The 18803-nt window shown below is 46.8% G+C and overlaps 1 protein-coding gene across 1 annotated transcript in view; it reads left to right on the top strand.

The window, feature by feature from the left end:
- The first annotated feature begins 2478 nt into the window (after window positions 1–2478).
- LOC119464589 (steroid hormone receptor ERR1) overlaps window positions 2479–18803 on the top strand; it is a 133651-nt gene continuing 117326 nt past the window's right edge. Inside the window, exon 1 of the mRNA XM_037725616.2 lies at window positions 2479–2858. The gene's annotated coding sequence lies outside the window, so the exon portion shown is untranslated. The remainder of the gene's footprint in view (window positions 2859–18803) is intronic.

Raw genomic sequence — 18803 nt, 5'->3', positions numbered from 1 at the left:
CTCGGCCCTCACACGAAAAGACGTCCCTCCATGCAGAGGCTTTATCTTACACTTATCCTCGTACAAAATTAACTCCGAAAGTATACAATGTCCGGAGTTATGTGCACATCCTTATACTTTGCGTATTTTCTGTCGTAATTTACTCTTGAAACTTTAGTTAGTTCAAATTTATATGCCACTTGCCTGGTGGACTGCCCAAAAGAAGAGGATACATGTCCGCACATGCAATTTTTATATAAACATTCCAGTAAATTGTATGAAAAAAAAAGAAGCATGAATTCGTTAAATTCACAAATTCGCAGCTCACCACAGATAGATATCGCAGTATAAACTGTATATCCGTTAGATCGATCATATAAATATGACTCATTTGCTAGAATTACGTGGATTTGTTGCAATGTACAAGAGTTTTGCAAAGGTCCTGTTCACAAATTAATTAGTAATCGATTTCACCGGGGTGTATAATGTATCGGTTTTGTCCGCTTTAGATGTATCGCTAAATGCAGTTTTCAGAATTGTGGCATCGCTTTTCATTGCTGAGCTACAGAGTTGTAAACTTGAATGTTTCGTTTTTGTAGCGTTAGCTACACTGGCCTAGCCAAGCCCGTTTCGCGCGGCACATCAAGAGCCGTGCTGCGCATGCGCAAGGATCAGTGATGTCACACGGCTTGCGCACCGGAGCCACCGGAGCCGGCACCTCTCGCGCACTCCGCCGCCGCCGCGCGCGACTCACCGCCGCCGGTCTGCGCATTCCAGAGGAGTGACGTCGTAGCCGTGGTAGACGCACTGGCGCCGGCGCGCGCTCGCTGTGCAGTCGCCGTCTGACACTGCGCTGGAGCCGCTGCGCTTCTGACTGGCGTTTGCCAGTGTGGTATAGCCATGGAGAAGGAGAGCGCAAATGCTGCTCAACAGCGCAGAAGAACGGAGAAGCTTGACTCATCGGATCCCGAAGTAGTTGCCTGGCAATTAGCGGTTGAGCGTAGGAGACAACCAGGAAAGCTAAGAATAATCAGCTGAACCTTTGCTAACGCTACGTATATCCTGGCATAGCCGAGCTAAGCCACTGCAACTTTTTTTTTAATTTGGCAAGTTTCAACAATTTTTATAAAACAACAACCTAAATAGAAAATCTACTTGCAACAGTCACTAGATTATAATTTTTTTAAATGTAACAAACCCCATCAAAATTTGTACAGTGGTTGGCGAGAAAACTGATTACTTCTATGCATTTACATAGACGGTTCAAGCTTTCCCTTAACAAAAAGTCCCCAAAGCGACCAAGGTCTATGGTAGCTTGAAGGCCTTCTAGCCATCATACAAGGACTGTCTCTTCAACAGAAGGTATACACTTACCATATACAAATTTGGTGCTGTCATATGGCTTGCTACGGATCATACGAGTTTCGGATGATGCAAACCTATTTTCTCGAGATTCCGAAAACTTCGCGTTACACGAGATTCTACTGCATACTTTAAGTATCCCAGTTGAAATAACCGAGTAAGAATTCAGCGAGAACCGCCACCTAGCTGTTTTTGGTGAGACGCGGTCGAGAGCGCAGACAGGACGGCCTCGCATATATTTTACCAGAAAATCGTCATACTAGAGAATGACCGGTCGGAAACAACTCTCATGACCCAGCGGAGAAAGAAGATGCTTTTTTTTTTTTTTGTTCCGTTTGTCGAGTCTTCGTGCGTAGACCCGAGGCACTGTGGGTCAAAATAGGCGAAAATAGGAATGGCAGTCTCCGTCTCAGTACCAATCTCAGAGGCGCAATTTATTAGTTTGTGCAACAACCGCCAGATGGATACGCCTGCCCGAAAGGATCGAAATGCGTCTGCTAGCTCGCGTTTCTCGTCGAAACCCTTCCAATCAAGATAGACGCGGGGATTTGGTGATTACATTAACTATACAAGAAACAGTTTTTTTAAACCATACGCAGGCGGCAGTTCAGATAACTATTTAGTTGTCCGAACCTCTGCACCTACGAACCTAGGGTCTCCGAACCCGGAAGGCAAACACGCGGTAGTTGCCGACTTGCAGAACGCGCTCGAGCTCGTGGCAACAGGCACGAAACCTTTGCCTACACCCACTGACGCGCGTAATCAGTGCAACTGAATGACTTTCATATTCTATCACTGCGCTAAATGGGAAATCGACAGCCGGCCAGTATCGACGCGCGATCGTTCCACGCTGCATCTGTACTGACGATCCTTGCGTTCCGTTCATAAGATGCTGCTCGAAAGAAGCCACCTTGCTGATCGCGTACGAGACGGCCTAAAACAGGCTTTTATCATCGAAGCGTTAGCAATGCGTGTCCGACGTGCCATAATCTGCAGAAGTTTGAATGCGTCGAAGGTGTTCAACCGATCGCGTTTTCGCTCACGCGGCAGGGGGGCTGGGCCAGTCCCCTGCGCGCCCGACGCATGCGTACACGCGCCCACATCCGGGCTTCGGGCTGCCGTAGCGCCGCGCGCGTCGCTGCCGGAGGAGCGCATCGGTAGCCCGCCGCAAGCAAGCAAGCGAGCCAGCAATCCGGCGTATACGGTGTGTGCGTGCGTGCGTGTGTGTGTGTGCGTGCGGGCCCGTTGAATGTGGGTTACTGGGCCCAGCAGCCTGCTGGTGAGCCGCGGTGGTGGTGGTGGTGGTGCCGTTTCCGAGACTTTCGCCGCCTTCGCGGTGCGGATGGTGGCCGTGCGTGTCGGCTTCCGGCGGTCACGCCGCGATCGCCGCCGTTCCCGAACCCTCTCGGCCCGAAGAAGCCAGCGACCAGCGTCGGCGACGCTCGCCACCCTTGACCTTTGCCGACGACGAGCCGCGGCGGCAGCACAAGTAGCAGCAGAAGCAGCAGCCCTCAAAAGTAAGCCGCCCGAGTTACACGCGGTGCACTGCGAGCGAGCGCGATCCTTCCCGAGGCCTCTCCCCCCCGTGATCTGCGCTAAGCCTTTTTTTTTTGCTTGCGGGGGCCGCGCGCACATGATCGTCTGCTAGCTCGTGCGGCGGCAAGACTTCCCAACCGCCGCACAAGACGTCTCGAAAACCGCGGCGGCGCCTGAGCGGTGAGGGAGGGGGTTTATTTTTGAAGCGCCGTCCGGCTTTTCCTCTTTTGAATCTCGCCGAAGAACGGTTTAAAACTCGAGCGGCGTGTCGAGCGGCTTCGGTTTCTCACCCCCTCCCAGGCCCCTCAACGTGCCGACCGACCGTTGGCGAAGCCGCTCACGCGGCTGAAGTGTTCCCGACGGGGCAGTATCATAGAATAAAGGCAGTATAGTCCTCGCCTAATGTAATCTACGTCGCGATACTTTTTGTGGTACGATTTTTTCTTTCTCCGCCGCTTGTCGGCGGAGGAGCCTGCTGGCCTATCGTCGAGAAGAAACCACCGCGTTTTTTTCTTTCGTTATTTTGCGGAGCGGAGAGCCGTGATTACGTCGGCACTCGCGTGCACCGACGCACCACCGTTTCCATGCTTGGGCTTTGTCGACGACGTCGTCACCACGTTCCGTGTCCGCACCGGGTATCCTCGTGAATGAAGCGCCGCGGCATCGCGGACTTTCAGGAAGCGTTTTTACGTTGTCGTCGGCCGAGCGAAAGTGAAATAGAAGGCGGGAGAGCGGCGCCGATGGTGTAAACACGGAAGCGTACGTCGACGACGGACGAGCGAGCGTAGCGTGGAAGAAGAGAAAGGAAAAAAAAAAAAAAGAAAACGAAGCGGCGCTTTCTCGCATATGATTGCGGCTCGACGCAACGCGCGCGGCGTCTGCATATTTCCCCCTGATATTTCACGAACTCGCGAGCGATTACGTAGGCTCGCCTCTGTGCTCGGCGCGTAGCGGTCCAGCGGTTGTCACGATCGAGCGTTGAGGAATCGTTAAAAGAAAGGAAAATTAAACACCGAGGATGCCATATCGTAGGTGAGCTGTTAATTTCACGCCGGTGGGCTCGTTGCCTTGTCTTAGTGGCGCCACTAGAACCCCCCCCCCCCCCCCTCCCATGCTACTAATAGCTGACGTCAACCGATTGCGGAACTAGTGTGTTCATGGCTTGCCACGTGAGACGGCAGCGATTTTTGTGACGCGCCTGGCGCGGCGCGCTGTGACATGTGCAGCTTACACCAACAAACCTCGTATTTCCCCCTCATTTTACCTCGTTATGCCAAACGCGACACGTTAAGGCGCACCTGTCGCGCGACTCGCGTAATCGCCCCGTCGATTGTAATCTCGTGAACGGTGTTTTTGAGGGCCGAAGCAGCAGCTGCGGCGGTTACTGTGCTGAGGCACAGAAAACAAAATGCTAATTCTAACGCACCTGCTCGTAGTGCTGCCGATCCCTTGCAGTGTGCTACAGTAGCGCTATTGTCAATATGCCTTCAAGGGAAAGCGTCATTGTTAGGGCCGCTGCGTGTCACATGTGTACACCGCCTTTGCAACGCTCGTCCGCGGATGATCATCCGCAGTCCATAAACACAGCCTCCACGCATTTCGGCCTTTACGACAGCTGCGGTGTAGCCATCGCTTGTGAAACTCACTTTTGAGCCACCCACCGGCGCGGTCATTTCGAAAGCCTTTTTCGCTGTTAATGCGAATGTTTCGTTCCGTTTGCATAGTGCCGGTGCCTTGCCAGTCACCCCTGCGCAGCTGCCTTGGTTTGAATGCATCGAAGGTGTTGAACCGATTGCATTTTCAGCTCGCACGGCAGGGCTGGCTTGGCAGTTTGCCTAAACTGCTGCGTTATTTGCTGTGTGACATTTTGTGTGATCGGCGTTGGTTTTGAGCTGGCAATGCACAAGGGCCGCAATTATGATAATCAGGCATGCTCTGCTATCGAGAACTTGCTCCGTAATTGAGCATGTTCGTAACGGGATGTGCCGATTCCTATTCTGGCATGCGATGGAACTTGCTTAACTAAACTTGGCACTTGCATAACTAAATTTGACATATAAGACCATTATTGTCTTCGTGTTAACAGGATCGTGGCTGAGAACATTAAACCCACCTTTATTGACCACTTTTGGCTCGGAGCCATTTAAAGCCATCGGGAACCTGCAGAAAATCAGTTGTACAAGCAGGGAATCTGCAAACTAATTCAACTGATCAGTTAGTTTTTTGGGATGGATGAGCAGGGCCAAAGATTTTAGCTACGAGAGATCCCATGAACTGTAGTACTCATCTACAATGAACATTTTCTAGAAATTTGTGTTACACCAGTTCTTGCAGACTGAAGGCGGAAGTTTTCTTCAATTGGGAACACACGGTTTTGTGCATAGGAACATGTCCCAAAGTGTTCATTCTGGATGTGCAGGCCTGCACCATCGCTGCATGTTCTTTATTATTGTCTTTTTCTTCACATCTGCTGGCAACGAGTCTTTTCCATCTGTTTATTGTTTAATATTTGCTCAGAATTTTTCGTTGTGCATGGTTTTGGCTGGTGCACGATTTGAAACCGTTCTTACCAAATATTTATGAGGGGCTTTCAACATCCTTAGCATGATATTTGCTGCTGCCATTGTTTACGCGTGTATGATTAATCTTCAGCTAGGTCGTTTAAAAGCATTTTTGCCATGTCAAACAAATCATTGTTACACACCACGTGTAACCATAGTGCGTGCGTGCCCTGCCCATGTAATTTTTTTCAAATGTGAATGTTTCAGAAAAAAAAAAGGAAAAAAATATGGAAGTGCGAAATTGAAGGAAGGAATGCATCGCCCACGCACACTCTGAAATAGTGTGTTTATAAACGTGTACAAATGTATGGTCACGTGATGCCTGAGTCACATGGTACGGAGTGTTTTCTGCGTCATTCACGAGTAGTGTGCATCAGTAACAAGTGTGTGCATCAGTAACCACACGGGAAACTAGTGACATGATCACATCGCTTGTCATGCTCATAAGCTGGCATATGAGCCACTAGAGGTCTACAGGCCACGAAAGAGGCTTTTCTGAGAGGCCAACATGACACGACAGGGATCGCATGAGCTCTACAAAACCTGTACAGAACAAACATCTCTTTGCTGGTACATAGTCGAGAAGACATCTTTGGAGAGAAACAAGATGGCCATTGATGTAGCAATCCTGACTCTTCTGCGTTGCACGGAGCTATCTGCTTTAAAAACTAAACACAAAGGATGCAAACGTCCGTGCTCATATCAACCAGTATGATTTAAAACGATCTCTTTTGCATGGAAACTGAAATAGAGTGCTCAAAACAGTGTGTTGAAATTTGCACGTTATCGTGCAAATGGTGTTTGCTTAAATGAATCAATTAAGCTTTTCTGTGCCGATGGTGTTCTGAAAACATTTGTGGACAGGTGTACCATACATGGTGCAACCCATGATGTTAAAAACTTTCCTTTCAAATGAGCATGTTGTGCACATGCCATAACATAGAGATATTTACCCAAGTAATTTGTTTGAAGTCAGCATGCATATTTACGACATGCACTCACGCTGCTATCTTCATCGGCATAACTGCTAAATGCAGAATCGCTCTCTGTTAAGTATTAATGTCAAAAGTAAGGAGAATGACATTTCATTCTGCGATTTAGCCAGCCTCGTCTTTCATCTCTTCACGAAGATTGTAGGAAATTGGCAGGTGCTTAAGCATGGGCTGAACAAGCATTAACCTTTTTCATGCAAATGGGTGATTAATCATCTTAAAAGCCATTGTGTGCAGACGTGTTTATCTTTTATGTTTTTTTTTTTTTTAACAAGTAGCTTCGTGCAATGTGTGAGCGTCAGAGAGTTGCTGCGTCAGCGAAATCTTGTTTCTCTCCGGTGTTGTATTTTTTTCGATTGCCAGCTCGGAGACAGAAGCTTTGCAGCTTCTGTCGTGCCTTTGCGATCACCAGTTTGTCATGTTGGATTCTCGGAAACGCCTTCGTCGTGACGTTATCCTTTGCTGCCATCTTTCGAACAAGACATGTGAGGTCGCTAGTTTCCTGCCTGATGACCTGTAGCCTGCATACTTATGCGCACTTGCGAATGACGCGGAAAACGCTCCAGATTACACGACTACAGAATCATGTGACCATGTGCTTATAAGAAGAAAGGGGGTACTTCCGTCATTACACTCTCAGTTCGGAGTGTGTGTTTCTTCATTTGACTCTTGCTTTTTGCCACATTCACATGTAATAATAATGAAATGTGATTCTCACACAAGACATTTTACAGAGTATGGGCTTGCCAAAGCCAAGCAAGGGCTTGAATAGGCATCGCCTGGCGATTAGACACTCAAACCAGGTGCCATACCAACAGGAAAACAGACTTGTAAATTGACAACAGTAATTGCAGATGCATGTAACCCCCCCCCCCCTCCCACCTCATTAAAAAAAAAGTGCGCTCAGGTCTCTAGTTGCACCATAAATGTTTTATTTAATCTCTTTATGACTATTCATCACGAGTACATAAGCAAATCTGTTCATGGCACCTGCGAGTGTCTAATATGTTTCACGTAGCTTTTACGCACCCAGGGTAAAAACAAATGAGTTGTGTGGACGGAGGATGACTTACAGCAACACACGCTGTGCATGCACAATTTTTTTCTGGGTCCAGATGTGATTTAAAAGTTACATGTGATATAGCTTTCAAGTATGATCTTATAGTCTGGTGCTAAGCAATAATTTTCTGTTGCAGCTGCTGGCCCCTTTGGGTAAGTGTTTAGATAACAGTCCCATGGTCGGTTAAGCTGTGACGACGGCATTGTTGATGGTTGTGCGGGACAATATTGACAGTGTCAGTCAGCGTCACGATGCACTCCATTTCATGCTTAGCAGGCAACGCTATGGAAGCTAAGCATTTCTTCGAAAGCAAACAGCGCTAAGAGCGAGACTAAACAGAAGGACGCGACACGGAGGGCGCCGTCCTGTGTCCTTCTCTTTAGTCCCGTTCTTATAGCTGTTTGCTGTCAAAGTCGTGCACCAACTATTTCACCAATGCACGTTATTGAAGCTAAGCCTGTTGTGCTGTCCTCACTCCACGCATTTTACAGTGCAGCTGCTTAGGATCCGCAATGCTTTCTACGTAATAACTTGACGCATGACAACTGCAAATTGTGGATGTATGGTTACCGCAGGCCACATGTCGTATTTGTGCACTTTTTTTTTGTTGGTTTCATTGTCCAACATAGTATATACTATGTTTTGATCGCGAGTGCAAGTGGTACGCTGCGTCTAGTTCGTCGCACAGGCTTGTGATTCCGTTTCTTTGGTGGCGAATATTTTCGTTATCTGCAACAGCTTCCATGTAACTAAAACATCATACTTTGCGACGCAAAGTGTACAAGACTTGATGTTGCGTCCTGTCACATGATGCATGCTTTCTTTCATACGAGACGCACTACTTTTTGGTCGCGGATGCGAACAACGCGACAAGTCTCTCTGGCCTTTGTTGCGTTGCCTGCTATGCGTGAAACAGAGTTTAGTGCTTGCATATAGTTGCCTACTTTTTTCTTTTATCTCTTTAGGGACTGCACATATAAATAGCTGGAAAAAAGAAAGGTTTATTTTCTATCTAAATGGGCAAACCACATCGGAAATCAGCATAATCAATGAAAACAACAACAAAAAAACATTTTGCAGAAAATTTTTCAGCAGTAGAGGGGAAACCCCGAGAAGAAAAAAGGGGATTGGGCTTCACCCCGAGTCACCTAATGCTTTGTTTGAAATTTGTACATACCGTTCTCATCACGTGTGCCGGAAATCTTGCATCAGTCTATCTCCTCTGACTGTGCTTTCAAAAGAAAGCGAGTCACGTGGCAAACGTCTTCTTCCTCGTCCTGTGTTCGTGCTCTAAACCAAAAAATGATGCTTGCTGCTTGTCATTCAGGATTGGCCAAAGCGATTTATCCAGAAAATTCGTGCTGTATAACCAATACTTGGCAAGAAAAAAAATTTTTTTTTCTGGTATGTTGCCCGTAGACGAGACTCGTCAAAAGAACTTTTGATGTCTTGCACCTGGATATTGAAGGCTAACCTTTATAGAAGTGCTGCTTCAGTCAGCTTCGGGTCTAAGAAACTTTCATTCACCTGAATCTTGGCAACTACTAAAGGCATTTTGAACTTTCTTTTTCAGACCACTAAAAATATTTTCGTGAAGCCATTTTCTTGCCCCTTTGCTTTCTCTTTCTCTCTTTACCCTGTGTAGAGCAGTTAAGTTGACAGTCTGGTTAACCTTCCTACATTTTGTTCCCCTCTCTCTTAAAGGTCCCCTCTCTCTTCAGATGCAATTTTCTCGTAAACAAAGTCTTTTCTTGGCACAAAACAAGCGCTGCGAGGTTTCTGGAATGGTATTTTAACAGTCCATGTCGACTTTGTATTTGCCTTTAGTGTCCCTTTAAGAATATTGAATCCAAGGATTCAAGGTCATCTCTGGTTCAGCAGTCTGAAAAGAAGAAAAGAAGCGTGGGGGGAGTTGATAAAGACTTCCTTTTAATTTCACCAGCAGTGTTGCCGTTCTTGACTGTTTGCCTAGTGTATTCAGACATTTAGTACTGTGTGTAACACTGTGGAGACATGCTATATTTTAGCTTTTTTGATTGTCACTTCTACGCTAGAATGTTCAGCGGTGCACGCATGTTGGATCGTGTAGTTATTGAAACATACTTGTTTGGGAGAAAGCAGTGCAAACGCGGGACAACAAGAAAAAAGACCCGAGACACTGCACTACAAACTCAAAAGTTTATTGCACGGAAGGTTTTTATAAACCTTAATGCGGTACGGAAAAAAAAAAATGGTGAAGAAGTTAAAATTTAGGTTCTTCTTGAAGCATACCCCTGACGAACCCATCAGGTGCTGCATTACCATAGTAACATGCTCATTGGCATCTATTGCATATGCTTCGTGTAGTGGGTAAGCATGACGATATGTCGGTGAGCAAATGTGATAATCTGTTCCCACACTTGTCGTACATGTTGGCACTTGATTCCCATTGACTGAGCTCTGAGCCGTATCATTTTCGAGCTGGGTTACAGGGCAGAAATGATACGTGGCCAATTGGTTGTAAAGATATGGGCACCCATCTCTTACACTTGTTGCTGATGCGCTCGTCTATCCAGGCACTGATTGCACATGTCGACACTTGGTTTTCATTGACGAGTCACAGAGTGGTTTCATTTTTTTTTTTTTAGGTTCGACTACTTTGAGTTGTAAAGGTACTTGGTGACACGCACCATTATTCTTTCTCCGTCTACGGTCATCGTTGTGCAGGTTGATTTTCGGTTGGCACACAGCCACGTGATGTTATTGACAGTGGCAGCACGGCCACTTGAGATACCACAAGTGCTGGTGCTATCTCCGTAATCATTTTGTGAATAACTTCTTTTTGTTGGCCCGTGATAACGCTCGAGTTCTGGCTGCTTGCCTTTCAAGCGTAACGGGGCAGCCTATTGCGGGTTTCCTCACACTGAAGTTGATACATGCACTTGTCATGCCGATTGCTGCACAATCATAACGTGCAATCACCAGTATTATGTGCTGAGTGATCGCAACAGGTTGCTCCCTTCTGCTACGTCGAGGTGCAAATATTTGATAAGACCGGGTAGCCTGCTGATGTTTAAGTCCATGTAAAATCACCTTTATAAGTTTGTCGACCTCTTAAAAAATCTCTAAATAGCATTGGAGAACAGCAAGTATTCAGTGGCACAAGGTAGATGGGAGTTAATATGGAGTGACTTGAGGCTAACGAGAGGAGAGAGATGAAGACGAGACTTTTCATAAAAGCTGAACAATGTGGTTTGATTCTCATATACGGAGCTTTGGGTGTGCCTTTGAGAATCCCAAATGATTGAAGTAACCCTGTAGCCTTTGGCTGCAGCATGTCTGATAAGCCCTGTGTTGCTTGCCTTCGAATATTAAGATCAGTCCAATCAATCAATTGCCTGATCACCAGGCTGGCAGCCGAGGTCACTTACAGAGACAGTGGAGGCAGGAAGAGGAGCATTTCAGCCTTTCTCAATACATCTGCGATGCAAGGTTCGACCGCAGCCAGCAATATCCTATCGAAAGTGCATTTCATGCCCCTCGTATGAAATGCTAAGGGAAAAGCCGGTGTAGGCCGGTGCTTGTCAGCGCAGTGAGAAAGTGCCTCTTTCACTCATACCTTGTTTTTTTTGTTTTTTTTTTTGTTCTGCGTAGTAATGCGGAACTTGGGCATTGTTGCAGCTTCCGGCTCATGTACTTTTATTCGAGATAAGCCAGCGAGAGGCGCTGACAGCTCCCATGCCTCACTCCGAAGGGGCAGGGCATTGTTCCCTTTCAATAAATTCTCACGAAGTGGGACCATCGTGCCAGCTGACAACAACGTTTGTGCTGTTGAAAAGGGGCACGAACTCGTTGCTGTAGAGGCCGGGACATATTTCCGTCTTGTTTCTGTAAATCTATAGGTGGAGGACGACATCCCTATGCAAGATTTTATGTGGGATTTTGCAGATGATAAGCCCTTTGTGTGGTGGCTGGATCTTCGCTGCAAGCACTGCAGTGTCTCCGTGTCGTGATCAAGATCATGCCAGTCTAGTTTTAGGTCCCGTGCTGGACTAAGGCCTATCCTAGTGATCTCCAATTACCCCTTTCGGGTGTCAGCTGACTTCTGCATATGCCTGCACATTTCCTGATGTTGTGGCTACGTCAAGTCCTCTGCCATCCTCGATTGCGTTTCCCTTTCCCTTTGCACCCATTCTGTTAAGTGGACCATTTTTTGTCTGTTCTATGCATTACATGACCTACCCCAGTCCGCATCTTTCTCTCTGATCCAGACTGACACCATCTTGTCCCTTAATGTTACGATTGTAGTGAAGAAGAGAGACACGCTAGAAGGATACAGCGCTACTGGCTCTAAACGCTAGTGGGTCAAGCGCTCTCGCTCAGCAACGGCTCTCGTGCTGGGAAGCTGTTACTGCGCTGACCGTTGACGCTGCGCTGCTCCAAGCTCTGCCGAATAAACTCCCTTAGACACTTCTTATTTTCCTTTCCTTTACTTGTTACACGGTCCTAAGCGTCCTTACCACTTTTTTGTTATCTTGCCAAGTTTCGGCTCCACAAGCTGTTGCTGACAGAATGCACCGGCAGAAATGCTGCTGCTACTGGCAGAAATGGTCCCTATCGGGGTGGGCAAATTATTTCAGAACAAAGTTTCGAACTTCCATAGAAATTAGGACTCCCATTATGTCGGTCCAGGTTTTGAACTTTATCAACGTTACCCCCTATCTTGCACTTTAGTTTTAAGGTTGTGGCTCCTATTTCTGACTGAGGTGGTGAGAATGCATCATGGCTGCCTTAACTGCCAGCCACAGTGACTTGAAGATTGGCACTGTCCTTGAATGTGATGCACTCTTTTGCTTGGACGCTCTAACAGTGGTATGGCATTTGCATTTGTGGCAAAGGGAGGGAAACACTGCAAACACTCCATAAAGTCTGGACGGTTTGGATTGTGTATCAGGTCCAGGTCATTGTGAGGGGCAACCTTGGAAAGTCATGACAGTCTGTTGCCTAGCAGCTTCAGGTGGAAGAATCCATAGTCAGGCTTTTGGCGCATGAAGACATTGGGTGCCAGTCCTACATGATCCCTCATGGCCTTCATGACCCAGCGGGGGCCAGCTGCGAAGTTCACTGGCCATGTCACGACCATCATGGCCTCCCAGTTCCTAAGATTCGAACCCACGGACTACTAATTCTGCAGTGTGACCACCAGGGAGATTAAAAAAAAGAAGATACTTGATAAAAGCTGCTCTTGGGGGGAGAAAATAGCGAAAAATCAACATGCATCACCAGATCTGAGCAGGCATTTTTGAAGCCACATTCAGCAGATTATTGAGACCAAGGGTGGTTTTACTGAGCAGGTTCTCGATAATGGCAGCGAAACAGTCTGCGGAATTTGATAAAAATATGTCTCGAGTCTGGAATAGCGTTAATTTTCCAAAGTCATTATGTTTTCAAACGCCTTGTGTAACCGGTTTATACCGTAGCCGATGCCTCTTCAGAGCTATTTTTACCGCAGAACTCTCTCTGTACTATTGTTTCACTTGTGGTGTATCAAATTCTGAAGAGAACAAACAGGCATGCATCGGAACACTCACGCCATCTCCAGTGGTAAGACCGACTTCTTCCATTGTGTGTATGTCCCGCCGAGAAGCTTAACTCCAGGAGATGCAAGAGTCATGCAGGGAAGACAAACATTAGGGGATGCAAGAGTGTGTTGCAGGTGCTGCAGTGCAGGTGCTGCAGCGTGGCTGGCTACAACCGTTATTATTTCTTTATAAGGGAGATCGAGGGCGGGGGGGGGGGGGGGTTGTAGGGAAGTGCTGGGAGATGTAGGGATTGCTCTTGCAATGACCACATGATGTTTCATGGCCATCTCCATCCCGAAATGACTGAACAGTTCTTTTCAGCACGGGTCAGTTGAGTAAAGCGATTGGTTCGAGGTATTCGGTACCAACATGTGTTGTGCTTGCACAGTGCTGCATATAACATTTACGTCTTTCGAGCATTGTTCTGGGAGAAGCCTTCAAGTGCACACTTCCTCTTTCAATGCGTTTTTATTTCGAGCACCTGCGCCATGATGGCAGCGTGGGCCTGCCAAGGTGTGCGTCTGCAGTTGTAGCGGTGGAAAGGGAGGTTGCTGCAAGATGTGGTCGAAGTTGGTTGTAGGTGTTCTCTTGCAAAGTTTCTTGCTTCGTGGAGCTGTGTTAGAGGAAAGTGGGGTTTTATTAATAGAAAGAACTGTCGTTTTAAAGTGCAACTCATCTCAGTGTATAGTGCGATTCAAAAGTAACAGAAAAGGGTAAGAATTTAACAGTTAAAAAAGTGTAGACTGTATCGAGATACAGTATTTGCTGAAATGCGCTAAAAGACATCGGTAATAACAACCTTAATCTATCAACAAAATTTATCACCGACAAGTGGCACTTCAGTTGTGGAGCTTCAGGTTGGAGGAACTCGGGAAAATGGATGATAAGAAATGAGCAGCTAGAGTGCACAGATATCTGTCCCTTAAAAGCGTGGGCACGGAATGCCAGAAGAGGTTAATAGAGCTGCCACCCAAGTACAGTGAAGTACAAGTAATACAACCTGAGGTTAGTCAGAAAGAAAGAGAGAAATAGAGCGGGTAAATTGTATGCAAGGGGTGGAAACAATAAAGTTCATAGAGTTTTGCAGAAATAGTAAAGAAATTGGCAAAGAATATTTTGTGTGAGAGCACAAATGGTAGTGTCTTGCTATTTGAGGCACGAGCTGGTTGCCCGAGGACAAAAACCTACAAAAGCGAGTATTCACAAAACGGTGAGGCATATTTCTACAGCAGGAAAATACAATTAAGGGATTACTCAGCATATTGCAATGGAATTCTAAGATATTCACCCAGCCTGAACAGTAGGGAATGTTCACCTTCCTAAAGTACTAGGGGTTGATAGCTGATGAGAGCACTGAATGATCAGCAGTGGAGTTAAGCAAGAGATGGTTAAAGTATTACTAGTGGTGTCAAAAAGCAGAGAAGAGATGATAAGGATAGGGGGCCATCGCAGGCATAGGTAATTTCACATACATAATGTATAGGTAGACAGAATGCTAAATTGCTACAATTATAGTAAAACCTGATTAGCTCATGCAGGCTAGGTGACTATTTGTTGACAACCCGATTCAATGGGAATGCTATTAGCAATTATCAATTATCATCATCACACTATCACTTGGTGCTGTAAGGTAGCGCAGGAAGCCTCAGCGAACCTGCCAAGGACACTAGCAAAAAACTGTTATATTAGCTTCCAAACTTCGTTTAATGGTTAAAATACAATGTAGTCAAACATAATTTTCAAATAATATGGATGAATGAAAAGTTACAAAATTCTCTTAGGGGATATCGCTTATAGCCCACGCATTCTTCTTTCAAAGTTGCACGCAGAACTTTTACTGGGGCGAGCAGTTTCTCGAAGTCACTTGAAATTTGTCCAACTGAAGGCTTATTTTATCAACACGTCTTTTCCTTTACTAGTGCTTTCAAGAATGGCCTCCAAGTGTGTGAATTAAAACAGTTTTAAAGCACTTTTGATTTTTCAGACATCTAAATACACAGCTTTTTACTACCAACTGTAGCCACTTGCATATCCAGAAATGTGGTTCTGTTTCGATAACCTTGTGCTTGTGTAGCCACATAATTTAATTGCTTGTAGTTGACTAAGAATGGAGCTGATAGCTGTAACCTGCCATTTGTGCAGTACACATAAAACTTCGAAAGCAGTTTTTTTGTCTTCAGCACTTGCCTAGCTTGGAAAGTGATTACGGAATGTGTGTAGTAGCCTAACCTCAGGGTGGGATACACCAGGCTAGATAAAGATGGCTAGGAAGTTCTTCACTAGGTGCATCAACACGTGAGTGCGCTAAGCGCACGCTGGGCTCGGGGTTTCCTTTGCAGAAACATGTCAATGAAGTGAAGCCCAATTACTCATCAAGGAGAGTGCGCACGAAAAGAATGGACCCTTGGTTGTAGCGTTGCCAATGTTTCGACAGCCTCGTTCATTCAGCCGTGATGGGAGGGGAGAGGCGCCTTGAGGCAATGCTTTCTTTGTTTGCTTGTCGGGCTGTTTATGAGCCGAGACGGATCCCGGGTCGTACAAGATGGATCAGTTTGAACCCGTGCGCGTGGTGGTGTTGTTGCGGCCTCTTTTCTTTCTTAATGGGGCTGAAACATTTAGCGGGCGCTGTGCCCCTTTCCCATCGTAGCTTGCTTGTGTGGCTTGAAAGTTGTACGGGTTTTTCGAACTTGTTCTTTTCGCTGAGTTACACTAGTGGTTGGGCAGCTGGAGATGCTGAAGATAACTTCCAGCATTGCGCTGCTACGTTGGCTTAGGCAATGTCATTTCTGTTTAACCTGGTGAGCCGCTAACTACCCGCTCGTCCCGTAATTTGATAGCTGAAGACCAGTGCAGATTAATTTGTGGCGGGCTGACTCAGCCTTTCGATGTACAGCTTGCGATTGAACCATGTGGTTCCGCTCGTCAGAGTAATTGTAGTACTGAAATATCTTGTGACCTAAATGAAATGAGATACAAAGGGAGGGTCACACGCAACGCCTCATCATGAAAGTTTGCCGTGTTAATGTTCCATGTCTGATAGGCCACTTCCACATTTTCACTACTGAGTTGCACACTGCTCAAGAGCACTGTGTGGTCCGGCGAACCACACTGCATGCCTCCCAAAGGAGCCAGCACAGTCGCGATGCCGCGAGGCTGGCCCTGAAACCACGACAGCTTGAGACTCTTCGGAGCGCAGCAAGGGTTGATGACTGCGGCCCACTCATCTCCTTTGAGAGCTACTTTGAGGCACTGAGAGAGAGGGGGCAGTGGGTGAGAGGCCACATCGGACCCAAGCTGTCTCGCTCGATACGAACTTTGCTTCTCTGACTGGCGGCGGTGCCAGAAACCTTCCGACGTTGTCGGCAAGCCAGCGATGGCTGAGATGATGGTGGCATTGGCGATTTTTATAGCATGGCTCCCCCCCCCCCTTTCGGCCACCCCCTTCCTCCCACTCGTGTGCGTGCCAGGACAGAAGCCACCTTTGTTGTCTTCGTCGCCGCCACTGTCGCACGCCTTCTCTCTCCAGTTCTATCGTTCCTCATCAGCCCGGCTCGTGGTAGTCCTGTTTAGACTTTCATACGAGGCTCGGAGTGGATGCAACGGGGTGGGGAGAGCATCGCTTGCGCTTTATATTTGGCACTGCGATGGAAGGAGGTGGGTGAGGGGTTCCGGGCCCCTGGCTTTGAGCCCCGGGCAAGGCTCTGTGGCCGTGGGTTGTGCTCCTTTCTTTTTCTGCTGGCCTTGAAATCGCTATCGTGCCGAAGCTGCTGTTGCAGCATGCGCAGCTCTTTGCACATGTGCCGGAGGTGCGGTGTGTGCGGGCCTTGTTGCGACAGTGAGACACAGGTGTGAATAGTCAAGGTGGAGAGACAGACGTTCTGCGAAGCAAATAAGGTAATGACAGCAGCTGTCTGCATCATTTGGGTGATCTCCTTTTGTTCTTGCTGTGCTGTGTTTGCACCGGGCTTGGTACTACTGCTTGTTAATTGCAGATGGGGCCTTTGTGAATGTGACTGTTTCCCGTCTTCTGGCTGGCTTTTCTCTGAAGCTTGGTGGGAAAGATAATACAGCTGAAACTGCATGTTTGGTAGGCAGACTTAAGCCTCACATAGGGTCCCTATTTGGAGATTAATGTAAAATGTGCTAGTTATGCCAGACTTTGTACTGTCTTATCCACAGAATAATTTATGCTCAAACAGCGTCTAGTGACGTACAGTGATATGCGGTGATAAGAGTCCATGGAACTGAGCAAACCTGGTGCCACATGGTACTTGTCAAAGGGCTTTTCGAGAAAAGGCTCATTATTGATAAGAAAAGATGCAAGTTAAGGACACATGAGTTGAAGAGTTGTGTTTGCTTTTGAGTGCTAGGTGTTTGCATAGATGAGCAAAGGCTTCTTGGCTAGATGCAAGATGCGCGTTCCTGCAGCAGTGCTTTGAAGTCTTCGTCACCTTGGATCGGCGCAAGGCGGAGTTTGGCAGCCAGCACATGTCTTGAGTTGTGTCATTGGAACAACAAAAACGGATTAGCCTTGAGTGTGGGGACTTCGGGGCTCGAGCCATGCTTCAGTTGTCAGCCGCTTTGTTTATGCAACCTTTAAATCTACTTTTGGCATCGGAAGCTCTACCACATGGTGTGCTGTCTCTGCATTCACGCTTGAGCTGCTTTCTCTGATTGCATCAAGCAACGCTGCATCACCAGTCCAACCTGTGCGGAATTGAAGCTTGTATGCTGGATGTTTGACAAGGAGATCTACGGGCACCAGATTTCTTGCAAAGGCTTGAACCGGACCACATTGTGGAATGGAACAACTTCCAGTTAACAAGTAGCCACTCACTCTCTTGCTTTAGAATGTGCATGAGATTTCGGTCTTTCTCGACCAAACCTTGCCCAACGTACTGCAGCTGTTGCAACAGCATTTGCCACAAGTTCTCACTGTGTGCCTCTAAGGTTTGCCTCCTGGAATGGATGCATTGAAGGCTGTCCATACCTGCATACCTCTTGGTTGCATTGAAGAGCCAGGACGTAATCTCTTTGGATAGTTGTGAAGCTGGTGCATAAAGCACGCACTGCCCCTCTCTTGGTATCTCCAGACATGTACTCGTACACGCTGGCAGCCGTAGGATACAGATTATGGAGCTTCCATTGGGAATGTCTAAGTCAAGAGAGGAATTGCTGTGTGCTGTCTTGGGCAAGAATTTTGGTGACAGTTGCATAGCTGAAAGGGCTTATTGCTGTCTACGTGTGACTGTGTCACATGCCTAGATTAGACTACCAGCGAGAAAATAAATTTACACTTTTTAAAACAACCAGGCGATGCTCCGTTGAAGAAACGAGAAACTGCTTTTAAAGTTGAGATAAAAATATGCGTCTTCGTTTGAAGATTTGCCCCCGGTGCTGCATTTAAGTTAAATTTTTTGTGAGTTACATAGTGCATTTTATCCACAAAAGCATGAAGAGAGTGTTGAAATGCACGACACGAATTTGCATCATCAGAGCTGCGTTCTATTGTGTAGTGTGCTAAGAATGAGTGCAGTTACGTTCGGTGTGCCCTAGCTATTGCAAGTTAGGGTGGTAGGTTAAATGGAATGCCTGGTTCATTGAAATGGAATGCTGTTGCATGTTATAAAAGAGCACTGTAGACTGTAGCATTTGAACCTGGCAAGTTTTTGTTATGATAAATTGTTCTTGTAGGTTGTGGAAGAGTTCTACCTAATACCAACAATAATGCATTGTGTGAAAGTTTTGCAAA

Source organism: Dermacentor silvarum, chromosome 9 (assembly GCF_013339745.2).
Source record: "Dermacentor silvarum isolate Dsil-2018 chromosome 9, BIME_Dsil_1.4, whole genome shotgun sequence".
NCBI classification, from domain to species: Eukaryota; Metazoa; Arthropoda; class Arachnida; order Ixodida; family Ixodidae; genus Dermacentor; species Dermacentor silvarum.
This window is presented reverse-complemented; position numbering and strand designations above follow the sequence as displayed.